At 40.1% G+C, this 15,000-nt stretch overlaps 1 protein-coding gene across 3 annotated transcripts in view; it reads left to right on the forward strand.

Moving 5' to 3' along the window:
- The window catches only part of LOC128702001 (uncharacterized), a 21,543-nt gene that overhangs the window by 425 nt on the left and 6,118 nt on the right, over window positions 1–15,000 (forward strand). The gene's annotated exons all lie outside the window — the stretch shown is intronic.

The raw sequence follows: 15,000 nt of genomic DNA on the forward strand, positions 1-15,000 counted from the left end.
CTGACAGTAATGAAGAGAAACACTCAGGTGCAGATCAAGCCATGAGTGTGGCAACGTTTTGTTATGTGTAGAGCTCCGTAAAACTCTATACAGAGCAAAATTTTGTCAGACAAGTTTCTTCTGCATCGTTATCTTTTCCTCAGAAGGAGCATAATAAATAATTTATGTTAATGCGAGCAACAACTGTCGGTGGTTAATTACATCTAAGGCGAATAATATAATTCCTGTTTAGAAATATTTTTCACTAGGTTCCTGACTGTCTGCCGTTCATATACATCAGTTTTTTAGGAATATAGACATGTGGGAAGGACGTAACCACGATCAATGTATTTATCTATGAAGCAAGTTAACTGTCTAAATAATTTGGAGTTACTGATGTGTAAGAGCTTGTGAACATATGTACTTGGTTAACTTCAGCTGGTGATGGATGTTAAACAAAAGAGTGATTGTAGGTAGAAGTATGAGAGCATTCATTCTTCGGAGTGTTAATTTATGTTTCTCCGGGTTTTAAGAGATACTACATTACTTATATTTATGTATGTATGTATGCATGTATGTATGCACATATATATGCACGCTTGTATATATGTATGCATGGAGGTGTGCCACAGTATCAGTGTCGTTATCAGTGAAAACAGTCAAAATTATTCGATTCTTTTTAAAATATTAATATCTCACTTGTGTTAATAAAGATAATATTAACACAGGTTTATGAGGGTTACATACTCATACTCCCTCTGTCTGTCTGTCTGTGTCTGTCTGTCTGTCTCTCTCTCTCTCTCTCTCTCTCTCTCTCTCTCTCTCTCTCTCACACACACACACTGTTTACAGACGATGTGAAGGTAATGCGGAGAATTCAAGCAGAAGAGGATCAGGTAGGACTACAAAGGTATCCGGACAGGCTGAATGCTTTGCCCCACAAATGCCTCCTAGATTTTAATACCACCAATCGCAAAGCCATGACGATTGTGGAAGATCGAAGAAGATCGCAGAGTACATACAAACCTCACTCAAGGAAAAGGATCTTGGTGTGAGTATCATACCAAGCACATCTCATGAGGTGCGCATCAACCAAATAAGTGCTGCATCATATGGACGCCTGGCAAACCTAAGAATAGCATTTCGATTCATGAGTAAGGAATCATTCAGGACACTGTACACTGTGTACGTCAGGCCCATGTTATTATTATTGTTAAAGATTCGCCGGTATTCTCCCGGCCCGGGCCTTTTCCAAGTGGTGGCCCGGCCATGGCTCCCTCTTTAGGGAGTGTCTGAGACCTAAGTCTCCCACGGGAGGAGGCACAAGTACCTCCTCATCTTTGGGACAAACTGTCCTCAGGCCTAGCCACAAGCTAGGCCTCTCTGGTCTGCCATCCCCGCCCCAAGGGGCCTAATGGAATGACAGGCTTGTGAGCTGCAAGCTCGGGCTCAGGCACCTACCCTACCCTAGAAGGGCTAGGCATGGTGTCGATGAGCAGGCCCATGTTACAGTATGCAGAACCAGTATGTATAGCGACCTCAGAAAAAGGACGCCATGAGTACTCTATATACTGCTTTTTCATCTAATATTATATTGCTGATGTTTTTCGTTAATAGGCAAACTAAAAATTTCATGCTTTATATTATAATTTGACTTAAATTACTAGCTAATGTACACACGTAGGATGTAATAACTACACTTCTCACGGTGCTCGTTGAAGGAATTTTGATTGGCTGCCAGTATGCTGCAAACTACTTGTTCGCTTGTCTCGCAGGTCGTGCTAGGGTTAATTAAGCTGGTACGATTATTATTATTATTATAATCAAAAAGAAGCGCTAAGCCACAAGGGCTATACAGCTAAGCTGGTACGAGTCACCAGACATTTGATCTGCAGGCCCGCCCGCACTCTCTCTTTCTCTCTCTGTTCCTGGTGGTGGTAACACTTCCATTTCTGCTTTGTCTGGGAGAACAATTTTCTCCTCAGCTCACGTTAGACTCCAGTTTTTGTAGAGTATGTCTCCATGGGTTAGCCGGGACACACATCTCGTAACTGTACGTTTTAAGAGGCTGTATGTTGTGAGACACTATATCTCTGATCTCAAGTTCAACTCGCGATCTAGTGGTTTGGCATCTATGCACTGTCATATTCGGGAATTTGGAACTGCTTAACTCAGCTTCAGTATTAAGGGATGTTTATGCGTTTTGTGTAGGATCTGCTGAAGGTCCACAGTTAAGGTCGTTCATATTCCACTGCTGAACTTGCTACTGGCAAGTCACAGTCGCTCTGCTTCAAAAAGTATACCTTCGATCCCCGTCGGCGAGGGGAATTTGTAACCAACTCACTGTCGACTTTACTCTTTCACGATGCCTTTGTATTGTGTGAAGATTAAACCAGACAGTGGAGTCATAAATGACTCCACCAAACTAGCCCTTGCTGCCGCTGTAAGAACCTGATTTCAGGTCAAATTCACAATTGTCCACTCATTGAAGGCCTCCTTTATTGTCGTCTGTACTGACGTCAATGAAGTATCAAAATTCATGGACGACACTGCAGTAAAGACACTCAGAGACTGACAGTTCATCATATCTCCCTCTCCATTTTTGCTGGTGGAACGTTCTGTTTTTGTAAAACGACTGGACCAGATCGTCACATCTTCATGAGTTGCTGGCCTGAAGACCTCTATCGAGGAAGAAAACACTTGGGTCTAGGTAAATACCATCACACAAATTCCCAACGCCTCTTCAATGATCAAAATCACCTTTTCAAACACAGCTATGGCTACCTAAGTGCTCTATAATGGACTAAGCTCCTGGAGAGCGAAACGTTGCCACAATAAAAATCTCACATTAGTTGCACTTGTGTCCTTTTACTTTACATATTGTCGGTAGTTCTACCAACTTTATTACAATCTGTCGGACACCGCAACATAATGGACATTTCATGCAGACGTCATATTATCATACACATCCACGCCACATAGAAACAGAACGTTTCGCTCATGTCTCACCCTGCTGGAACTGTTACTTTTACCATCACTCATCGAACGACTGTTCCATTAAAAAAATATAAATTATATTCTAACTTCGGAAAAGAAGGTCACGACTTCAGACCCTACACCACTACTAGTGGCACTACAACATACCCTTGCAGCTACATGCCCACTAAAAAAAAAAAAGTCCTGTCCAAGAAAATCAAAGAAGGTAAGAATAGCTCCAAATCGTAGACAGATGCTTCCATAACAAAACTCCAGTCCGACACCACTAGAATACTTCAAACTACACAACAGTCCTGTCTACCCAACAACTTCCTCTCTCCACTTCCGGAAGCTGCTCCCTCCGAGGTGCTGTATTGCATGGAATATGCGCACCTTGCTAATATAGCCAACCCTGTCACCTTCAACACCACCATCAACGAACTATTCCATCTTAACATGTTTGCTTTCGTCATCAGATAACATCCTTAAGATTCTTTCTAACGTTGTAAACTTCATTACATCGGCAGATCTGTCTCCTTCTGCCCAAGCAATTGCTCCAAAAACTTCCACAACCGCCTCCACGGCCGTCAAAACTGCTAAATCTGTGTCAACCACCGTCTCCTACGCCTCCGAACCTGCTGATACACCACCAGTACACCTCTCCACGGCTCTTGTGAACACTCGGACACCTGCTAGCACCATGGTAGACTCGTCTACTGAATCCACGTCAGAAGATATTGATGACTCTAGCACACCAACATGGTAAAGCCTTACCTTCTACACTGCTCCATCAAATGCTGACACCATGACCTGCACTGAACTCTACAAAGGCCTGGGTGCTGGAATTGTCAACTTGCCTGCGATTAATCTCACCACTTCACATTCACGCAAGTTCTGGAATTTCTCAAGCCTCTACGATTTACCTTTGGGAACAAGACGAAACTTTACCACATCTCCAGGACCAGCTTCAGGATATCTGAGAATGGGTCTTCTACAAATCTGCCACTTTAATCACATCAAATTACACCACCAGTGTGCTGCCCTTTGATGCTCCTACCTGCCTGCTCTGTCCTGCGACCTAGCCTGCTGCCAGCTTGTCAAGACTGAAGACCTCCAACTCCACAAGACTGTTGCAAAAGAGCCTACTTTTCCTGATTTTCCAGTCAGTTCCACGAGCGCTTAGTTGCTGGGTTAAGCTATTCTTCGCCTGTTCCGTCTTCCCAGCTAACCCCACATGGGGGTATTACCTAAACTCTTTTGATCTCGATCTTGAGGTCGTTTTTTGTCTCTGATTCCTTGCCTGATGCTGTGTTGTAAGCTGGTGTTTCGAGCATTTCTGCATTTTGGCGAATGGGTCGTCATAGTTCAAGCAAGCTATTTGATTGCCTTGATGTTCCAGATGTTAGCTTTTCTAGGAACTTGTTGCTGTCAGTCACATTCTAAATCTAAGTCGAGTCAATCGAAGCACTACAAACACATACGCTTACGCACCTATATATTATTCTTTTAATTATGTGTACACTTTATCTTAAAAACGTACCAAATGATACATATTCATGACTATTTTAGTGTACTGTACATTATCCGAAGTGCCCAAGGCACTATATAAATGTTACATACAGAATAAGTATGATATATAGGTGTAATACAATTATTCAATTAACATTAACTGTGAATATTACCACCTAGACACCTTTGCTAATAGAAATCTCAACTTTTATTTAGTTTTTTGTACTCATCAAGTAGTAATCCAAAAAACACGCTACTGAGAAGCCACGAAAATTACGGGATAACTGGACTAGAATACATCCTGAGAAACTGTTACAAAACCAGAAACAGGCTAGTTCGTAGAGGGAGAACAATAAGTTGACGTAATATTATCTGCAGATATCTTCACTGTACAGATGTCGCATTTTCAAAAACAGTATGGAACCCACACCTAGTTAAGCACGTCAAGAAATTAGAGAAATTGCAAAGGTTTGCAACTAGACTAGTCCCGGGGCTAAGGAGTATGTCCTACGAGGAGAGGTAAATTAAAGGAAATCAACCTGGCGACACAGGAGGACAGAAGGGATAGGGGACACATGATAACGACGTCTAAATTTAATACTGAGAGGAACTGACGAGGTGGATAGGGACGAAATGTTTCAGAGATGGGACACAGTTACAAGGGACACACCAGGAAGTTCTTCTTCTGATATAAAAGTGTCGGGAAGTAGACTACTATGGAGACTGACGTAGTGGAGGCAGAACCCATACATACCTTTAAGAAGAGATACGATGAACCTCATGGAGAAGGAAGTGAGTGGATCTAGTAGCGACCATCAGTGAAGAGGCAGAGCCAAGAGCTGTGATTCTCCCTTGCAACCACAAATAGGTACGTACACACACACAGACACACACACAGACACACTCACACATACACACACGAACACACATACACACACACACACACACACACACACACACACACACACACACACACACACACACACAGTTTGGAACCCACACCTGGTCAAGCATGTCAAGAAGTTAGAGAAAGTACAAAGGTTTGCAACAAGGCTAGTTCTAGAGCTCAGGGTAATGTCCTACGATGAAAGGTTGAGGGAAATCGGACTGACGACACTGGAGGACAGAAGGGTCAGGGGAGACGTGATAACGACATACAAGATACTGCGTGGAATAGATAAGGTGGACAGAGACAGGATGTTCCAGAGAGGGGACACAGAAACGAGGGGACACAGAAACAAAGGGTCACAATTGGAAGCTGAAGACTCAGAGGAGTCACAGGGATGTTAGGAAATATTTCTTCACTCATAGAGTCGTCAGGAAGTGGAACAGCCTAGCAAGTGACGTAGTGGAGGAAGGAACCATACATAGCTTTAAGACGAGGTATGACAAAACTCAGTAAGCAGAGAGAAGACCTAGTAGCAATCAATGAAGAGGCGGGGCCAGGAGCCGAGTCTCGACCCCTGCAACCACAATTAGGTGAGTACACAGAAAAGGACAGAGTGATAAGATAAAACATTCATAGTAATGAGACGAACTGACTGGGTGGACAGGGACAGATTGCCTGTGATATCACATTCACATTATAAATTATGATGATGTAAAACTAGTAGAAGCTGTATTGAAAAAACAGTAATACAATTCTGCACATTTTTCTTGTTCATAAAACAGATGAAGTGAGATATAGTGTATGATTCCAGAGTTTAATCTATTAAGAATAATTTTTTCAAAATTTTATGAAGATAGCTAGTCAGTAAGACTGGTCTGAATATATAAGACTGCGGCAACATAGGATGAGATTCTTGGTCAAAGGAATTATGGAGAACACCCTCAGTGTAACTGCGATTATATCGTGCTGAAAGGTGGGTTATCAGGGAGTTTCCTTAAAGTTCCTATAAGATGGAACTCAACTAAAATGAATGGAGTAGGGGGCTAGTAACCCCTTCTCCTGTATGAATTTTTTATAAGAGGTTTGGAAGTGTGCTGTTGGGGTGCTGAAGTGGGCAGCATGAGTATGGAAAATGGAAAGGTGTGGAATGTGTGTGATAGTGTGACAGTGAGTTTTGGGACTGCGATAGGCGATGGAAGGATGTAATAGAATATGAAAGGGTGTCTGAGACTATGCTTATCCTGCGTAGTTCTCTATTTTTACAAAGAAAATCATGAAAGACAGATTACAAATTAAGTAAAAATTACCTAGAATAAAATGGTGAAATTCATCCTGGACCTGGATCCAGGGCAGCATATGGGCCAAGTTTAATTGGAACAAATGGAAATGCGTAATGTTGTAACTATGGTATGTCAGCTGAGGCTTAAACCATGTTTACAAAATTGTTCACAATCGGTACCTAGAATACCACGGTAGACAGTTTGTCAAGGTCAGTAACCAAAGCCAACATGGTACAAGGAAAGATGTACACAGTCACCTTGCAGCAGGTTGCCAGGTCTCACCTACTAATTAGTAAAAAATAGGAACTGTTTGCCTGTTTATAAAGAGAACTAAAGAAGTACCTAATGAATGAAGCAGATCAAATGGAGGATATAATATTTCTTGTGTAATTAACATTCGCGTCAATGTTAAATTCAACTGATTACTTTCTTATAATTCTAATGTATTTCATTTTAGTATATTAATGTACTCACTTTGTTTTGCTTCTGTTTTATTGTTTCATGTATTTTTTCTTTTAATGCTAATGCATTTTATTTTTATGAATTTGACTTACTCTTTATTTAATTTTAAAAGAAATTAATTTTCATGCACCTGATTTGCTCAGTATATGCTAATAATCATGACATTTATACTGTATGTAATATACCATAGCATTATTTTTACTGTATATAATAGTCGATGATACAAGGACCATAATGTAAATAAGTTTATCGGTTGGAAGATAAATGATATAAAATACCGAGACGATGGAAAAGTAGACAAAATGCAGCATTATTACGTAAGACAAATGTAATCATGAAAAGATTTGTAACTGTGTTTCAATAAACTTAAGTACCTTCATACTTATTTATTACTTATTTATAAGAGCGTGGGAGAAGATCTAAGGATGTGAGAGAATATATTATGATGTGGGGGATATATAAGTGTGTGGGAGGATATATAAGTGTGTGGGAGGATATATAAGTGTGTGGAAGGAAATATAAGGGTGTGGGAAGAGACATAAAACTGAGGGAGGAGATATAAGAATACGGGAGGAATTGCTAAGTTTTGGTAGGAGACATAAAGATGTAGTAAGAAATACGAAGGTGTAGAAGTTATGAAGGTGTGAATGTAGATATAACAGTGTGTGGAAGATGAAGGGTGAGGGAGTATAAGAACGTGGGAGTTATGAAGACGTGAGAGGAGCTATAAGGCTGTGGGAAGATATATGAGGATGTGGGGGGAGATATGCGGCTGTGGGAGGAGATACGAGGATGTGGGAGAATATATGAGGATGTGGGGGAAGATATGAGGATGTGGGAGGAGATATGAGGATGTGGGAGGAAATATGAGGCTGTGGAAGGAGATATGAGGCTGTAAGAGATGTAAGCGTATGAATGGGAGTTTGAGGGGCGATGAATAGATGCAGAAGTGACTGTATAAACATGTGCAAGTTCTTGCACGTCTGGGTTAGGTTAGGTCAAGTTTGTTTGGAAACAAGACAAGTGTTTCCTGACTCGGGTCTTTGTTATATGATGACCCGCAGCTGGAGCTTTTGGTCATCTGACTGAGGCCTTCCGCTGGCTTACCAATCCATCCCTTCATAAATTATAATTATGACTGCACTTGAGCATCAGGCCCCAGGGCTGGTATTATACTCAACCCTCAGGTTTTTGAGAACCAGGTTTCGAAACTGGAACTCAACCTCCCTCAAACTGGTAAAAATCTGACCGAGAAACTGGTTATCTCCCTCATCAGGTGTATTTGTAGTGTGCCCAGAAAGTAAAATATTACTAGCCGCCTGAGTTTCCTTGTCTCCTAATATCTTGTCCATTTTTCCCTTATAATCTACGTTGTCCATAATTACTGTCCCATTTGCTTTGCCTGCTTTCGTAAGGTGAAGTCCAGGATCTTTCCTCAATTCATGAATTAATGGTATAACTATACCATGAATATACCATGATATAGTTATACCGTGAGTTAATGGTATAGCTATATCATGAATTAATAGTATAGCTTTACCATGAATATACCATGGTATAGTTATACCATGAATTAAGGAAAGATCCTGGACTTCACCTTACGAAAGCAGACAAAGCAAATGGGACAGTAATTATGGACAAGGTAGATTATAGGGGAAAAATTACATATTAGAAAACGGGGGAACTGACGTGAAAACCTCTAACAAGAAATGTAAAGAGACAGGTAGCAGGAACAAAAGAAAAGTTGCATTTCCTTCAGAAGTTGTGTAGATTAGTAGTGGCTTCAGGAGGTGAAGTTCAACGCTCAAAAAAAAAAAAAAAACGTTACTGGCTAAAAAGCTAGAGTCTAACCATTACAAAATACAAAATTGTAGGGCTAGAAGCTAGCGTTTGGAAAAAGATGGTGATGAACAGTTCAGGACGTTTATTCAAGAAAACGTTTCGCCACAATTGTCTTCTTCAGTCTTCTCCAAACGTTTTCATAAATAAATGTACTGAACTGTATATACACTAAGTGTCTTCACATATTTTCGGTATAACCATATCATTTATTTTCCAGAAGCTAGCGTTAACCTCCTAAAACAGCTAGGCGAATTACACGTTCAAGAGCTGGAGCTTAACTTCTTATAGCCGTTAATATAAATATTTTCACAATGAATATTAATGAATTTTACGTTTTAATTCAATAAGAAAATACGTTTTCAAACAATTGCCATTATAACTAAAATTTGGTAATATAAATTGATTTTGGCCAATAGAATTAAAAAAAGGATCCCATAATTTTTTTCTGAAAGCTGCGAATAAATCCAATAACCACCATTGTTTTCGAAATATATATATGGGGCTCAAAGTTAAATTAATTTTGAAGATATATTATTTTATGGCATTTTAGAATGCCAAAAAACCGCCCACATAACCAGGGGGTCAGAGAGTCACATTGTGGCCACCAGAAGTTTAGTGGTAAAGTTTGGCTCGGATCCCTGGGATGGAGAACACGTCCTGGTAAATCTCCCTACAGCCAGTGCCACTGTAAATAAATACCTAGGTATTAGTCGTCTCAGGAGCGAGCTTGGCTATATATGTATAGGATCACTCAGAAGCGTGGCTATGTACAGGTACACTCAGGAGCGTGGCTATATGCACGTACACTTAGTTAGATGGCTATAAGCACGTACACTGAGGCGTGATGCTATACACAAACAAATACACCACCGCTTGGTGGAGGTACCTATGACTCCCACTACAGTGTGGCTAATAAATATGGTAGGTAATTACGTAATAAAGTATACCTGTACGACTGCTCGACAAGAAATATAAAAGTTTTACCCATTCTGTTTTATAGTTACATTAAAATTGTGATTCTGACTATTTAGTTTAAAGTCATGTTTTTTTTTTTTCCTGTTACGAATACATAATTTAACATCTGAGGATAATATAGCATAGGTTTACTGTATAATTTTATATTAAAGTGGGTAACAAAATAACATGAGAATAAAAGTACATTCAAAATGAAATCATAAACAGTTAAAAGATTATTTGAAAAATAAAGAATGCATTCAGACTATTAATATAGATGAGTGTGTGTGTGTGTGTGTGTGTGTGTGTGTGTGTGTGTGTGTGTGTGTGTGTGTGTGTGTGTGTGTGTGTGTGTGTGTGTGTGTGTGTGTATGTGTGTGTGTCTGTCTGAGTATGTCGATAGACAGATAGATAGATGGGGAGATAGATGCATGTATGGATAAATATATACAATGGCAAATAAGTTGGGTGTATTATATAAAGTGTTTGATCATCAAACTAGAAGAGCAAACAGGGACAACTAGAGAGACACTGAGGTGGCCTGCAGAATACCTAAAGTGAGGGGTGACGATGAGGGATGCTCTAAGACAGTATATTAGGTGAGTAGACAAGACGAGTGGGTCCTACTTGAGTCAGAGACTAGTACTGTTTCTCATCTACGTAAACGACATGATACAAGAAATGACCTTATGTAGCACTCTTAGAGAACAATGTAAAGCTAACGAAGATTATATATATTGTAGAGGGTCAGTAAAGCCTCCAGGATGATGTGGTTAGATTCAGATTTTGCCACCGAAGTGGCTAGGTTATTGTGCATTCCATATCCATCCTGTGGACTGTAGCGCAAGAGCCTATGGATATATGGATACAGAAAATTCCTACGAACTAGGCCCCAAAAAGGTTAACAGAAGTACATTCGTATTTACATCTACAGGCCACTTATCTGTTACAAGGAAATTAAGCAAATTTGCTTAGTTTATCTTGTATCTTATTTTGACATGTCACATAGGTTATTATGCTGTCTCGATATTCCTCAATAAGTGGACAATAAGCACATAGTGTTCAAGACAGTGACCATAGGCCTAATCACATAATTTGCATCTGGTCTGATCATCATCTGTGTGTCTCCCAAACAGCCAGAAGAACTTATAAACAAGCCTATGTCTGGCCACTGCAACATTTAATCAGTCTGTTCACATTGCAAGTTGCTTCATAAACATACTTATCTACGTTCATGTTATCATAGTGGGTTATAGATCTGCTCAAGCTTCTAACTGCATTCCTATAACATTCATTTGCATTATTTACTTCTCTCCTAATATTATTCCTAATGCTAGACACGGATATACCAAAATTATATTCTACATTCTCCTTCAGGGTACTCTTCTTGGCTAACATATCAACTTTACCAAGGAGTAATCCAATATGTGATGGGATCCATAACAATTGTACATTAATTCCCTTTTCCCGGATTTTTAAGTACAAAATTCAACAAAAAACGGTTTTAGGATTTCAGCCCCAGTAACTGCAAATTAATAAAAAACGGGGAAAGAAGAAAGATGATCTAAGCTGAGGTATCGAACAGAGTAAAAAAAAAGAATTTTTGAGTTAATATAATACCAAGAATATCCCGGAGACAGCCATGAACCAAACACGTCGACGGTGTGTGAGTTCCTAACGTACGTAAGAACTACAATACAGAACCTAACAACTAAACATTCTCAAGTCAATACACAGCATAATACGAGTAACAGAATGATATTACATAAAACTAATCGTAGCGGATGCAGCACTAAGAGTCCACACCGGATGATAAATGTACTAAATATTGCATTGCTCTTCGCATATTATGGTATTTCAGGAAGCTGATAATTTGCAGTGATCATTCAGTAAATGCAGTTGCAAAAGCACAATCTCTGACCAGTCAGGCTGCTTACAATGAGAAGGGTACATGATATTAGAAGGTTGATCTACGAAGGACTAAAAGATCTGTACCTGACGACCTTAGAAAAGACAAAGACCATGGAATGCACGACAACAATGTACTTGACACTCGGACGACTTATTTGGACGGGTACGAAACAGTGGAACAAATTTGTAGGTTAAAGACGCATATGAGCTACAGGGATGTCACGAAATATTTCTTCATTCTTGTGGAAACAGGAAAACGAATATCTACGAATAAGATGAGGAAAATGTAGAAGTAGATACCCCAAAGAAAAGTTTATAAAATTAATCCAACAGGTTCTCTGTGGAAGTCAACTAATGAAAAATAGGTGTAAGCAGGTAAAAGAGCAAGTAGCAAATACTCGACTACCTGTATCACAACTAAACAAACAGATCAGCACACACACACACACACACACACACACACACACACACACACACACACACACACACACACACACACACACACACACACACACACACACACACGCTAAAGAGGAGAACCAGAGAAAACATGATTACACGGACGAAGATACTCAGAAGACTCGGCAGAATACATAAATCGAAGAACTATCTCTGTGTCTATATGATTAGAGATTATTTTAACATATTTTTGGGATAAATCTGTTTTTTTATTGGTGGTATACATGTGTCATGCAAAATCATTGACCCCTAGTGTAGTCGATAGATTTTAAACCTAATAAAGAAATCAAATTAGATTTTTGTTAGAGGAGGACGAAAAATCCATTTTGACAGGAAGGAGATAGAGAAAAACGAGTAAAAGAGGAAAGGAAATACTGAGAGTGAGTCACAAGGACGGCAAGAGAATTTATGAAGTCTGGGTGATATTACGAAGTTTAACGATCTGAATGAGGAAGTGGAGGAAGTAAAGCTGTAAACAGATTGTAGAGAATGCACGAGAGGGTCAATGAGGCGATGAACAAAGTGAGACAATTCATGAGACGCAGCGCCAGAAACCATAAATAGATTCCTGCAACCCATTACCCCCCTTTGACTCACACACACACACACACACACACACACACACACACACACTCAGATGAGTCAAAGAGATGTTAGGAAGCATTTCTTTAGTAATATAGTTGTCAGGAAGTGGAACAGTCTGGCAATGATATAGTGGGGGCAGGAACCATACACAGTTTAAAGACGAGGTATAATAAAGTTCATGGAGAAGGGAGAAAGAGGACCTAGTAGCGATCAGTGAAGAGGGGCCAGGAGCTATGTATCGACCCCTGCAACCACAAATAGGTGAGCACAAACAGGCGAGTGCACAGACAGACAGACAGACAGACAGACACACACACACACACACACACACACACACACACACACACACACACACACACACATACATACATACAGATGAAGCTGAAGACTCAGATGAACCAAGAGGACGTTAGGAAGTATTTCTTCAGCCACAGAGTTGTCAGGAAGTGGAATAGTCTGGCAAACGATGTAGTGGAGGCAGGAACCATACATAGTTTTAAGACGAGGTATGATAAAGCTCATGGAGCAGGTAGAGGGAGGACCACAGTAGCGGTCCGTGAAGAGGCGGTGCAAATAGCTGAGTCTCGACCCCTGCAACCACAATTAGGTGAGTACAATTAGGTGAGTATACACTCACACACACACACACACACACACACACACACACACACACACACACACACACAAAACACAAATATACACCCAGATATACCACTCCAACTCCCACATATCACTTCAGCCAACACATTCCGTAGCAAAGCACAAACACTACTCCTATCCAAACATAGAGTACAATATGTTATTTGGTAGGGATGTGGGAGTATTGCAAGCTCATCCACAACCGGGTAAATGAAACAGCGTAGTAAATGGATACGTCAACTTGAAACATGTATTGAAGGACTAGAGAGGAATGGGGAAACACATGTGACTAAAGGTGAATCTCTCTTTGAAATCTGAATATATATGAGGAAGCAGAGAGCAAAATTAATAAGAAGGAAGAGAGAAATATTAAGGAGAATTACAGCAAATTTAGAGACATGATTATGAACCTGACCTGGGGGGCACTGACCCCCGGAACACCTTCCAGAACACCCTTCAGTTAAGGGATCGAGAAAAATAAGAAAACTAACTAAGGTACTTAAAGCAAACGAGGATCAAAGGAAAAAAAGATTAGGACCTGGAATTTGAAGTCAGGATAAACCATACCCCGGCCGGGATTGAACCCGCGGTCAGAGTCTCAAAACTCCAGCCCGTCTGACCGCGGGTTCAATCCCGGCCGGGGTATGGTTTGTTTGCAATCGTGTCATTACGATTTCGTGAGTCATGAAGTCAGGATGCTTAGACATATCGTGGAAAGGCTGATTAAGGAATAAGATGAAGGTTTTCCAAAGAGAGGGAAAGACAAGTTGCAACAATGCACAGTGGACAACAAGCATATTCTTAGCAAGACAACAGGGAAGAGAATGCAACGGTACATGAATTTAAGAGAACCAAGGCAGAGAGAGCAACCTGGCTGAGACAGGAAGAGCAAGATCCGAGAAACAGAGCCATTATGATGTTCCGCCGTAATGAAGGGAATGAAAATGAAACAAAAACCTGAAGGAAGATGATATAAAACACTGAAGAACTGGTGAAAGAATTGGAAGCAGAGGGATAGTGAAATCTGAGAATTTTTTGAGGGTAGGAATGCATGTAGGAAGAACAAAGATTTTTATAACTGTATATACAATATCTGAAACAAGAAACCTTGCAATGAGAAAGAAATCAAATCTGAAGGAATCTCAAGGCTTCGAAACAGTATTTGTTAGAGAAGATCGAATGGAAGAGGAACTAAGGGTACAAAGGGAGACTTGAGAAAGTAGAAAGAAGTGACAAAAGTGTAGTACACTGAACAGAACATCAACTGTGAAAGGGGTGGAACAACAGGGAAAAGGAACTAAAGAACTACCACAAGACACCAAAGGCCCAACTCAGGGTTTGTCCCAGCTTCCACAGTATTAGCACTCACATCATTTTCCTTCCTCAATAATAATAATAATAATAATAATAATAATAATAATAACAACAATAATAATAATCTTTATTTCTGCAAAGTACAGACAGCCCCTGGTTATGCAAAATATTCTGGGCAGCCTTAAAATTAACTTATAACTA

The sequence above is a fragment of the Cherax quadricarinatus genome, chromosome 77 (assembly GCF_038502225.1).
Source record: "Cherax quadricarinatus isolate ZL_2023a chromosome 77, ASM3850222v1, whole genome shotgun sequence".
NCBI classification, from domain to species: Eukaryota; Metazoa; Arthropoda; class Malacostraca; order Decapoda; family Parastacidae; genus Cherax; species Cherax quadricarinatus.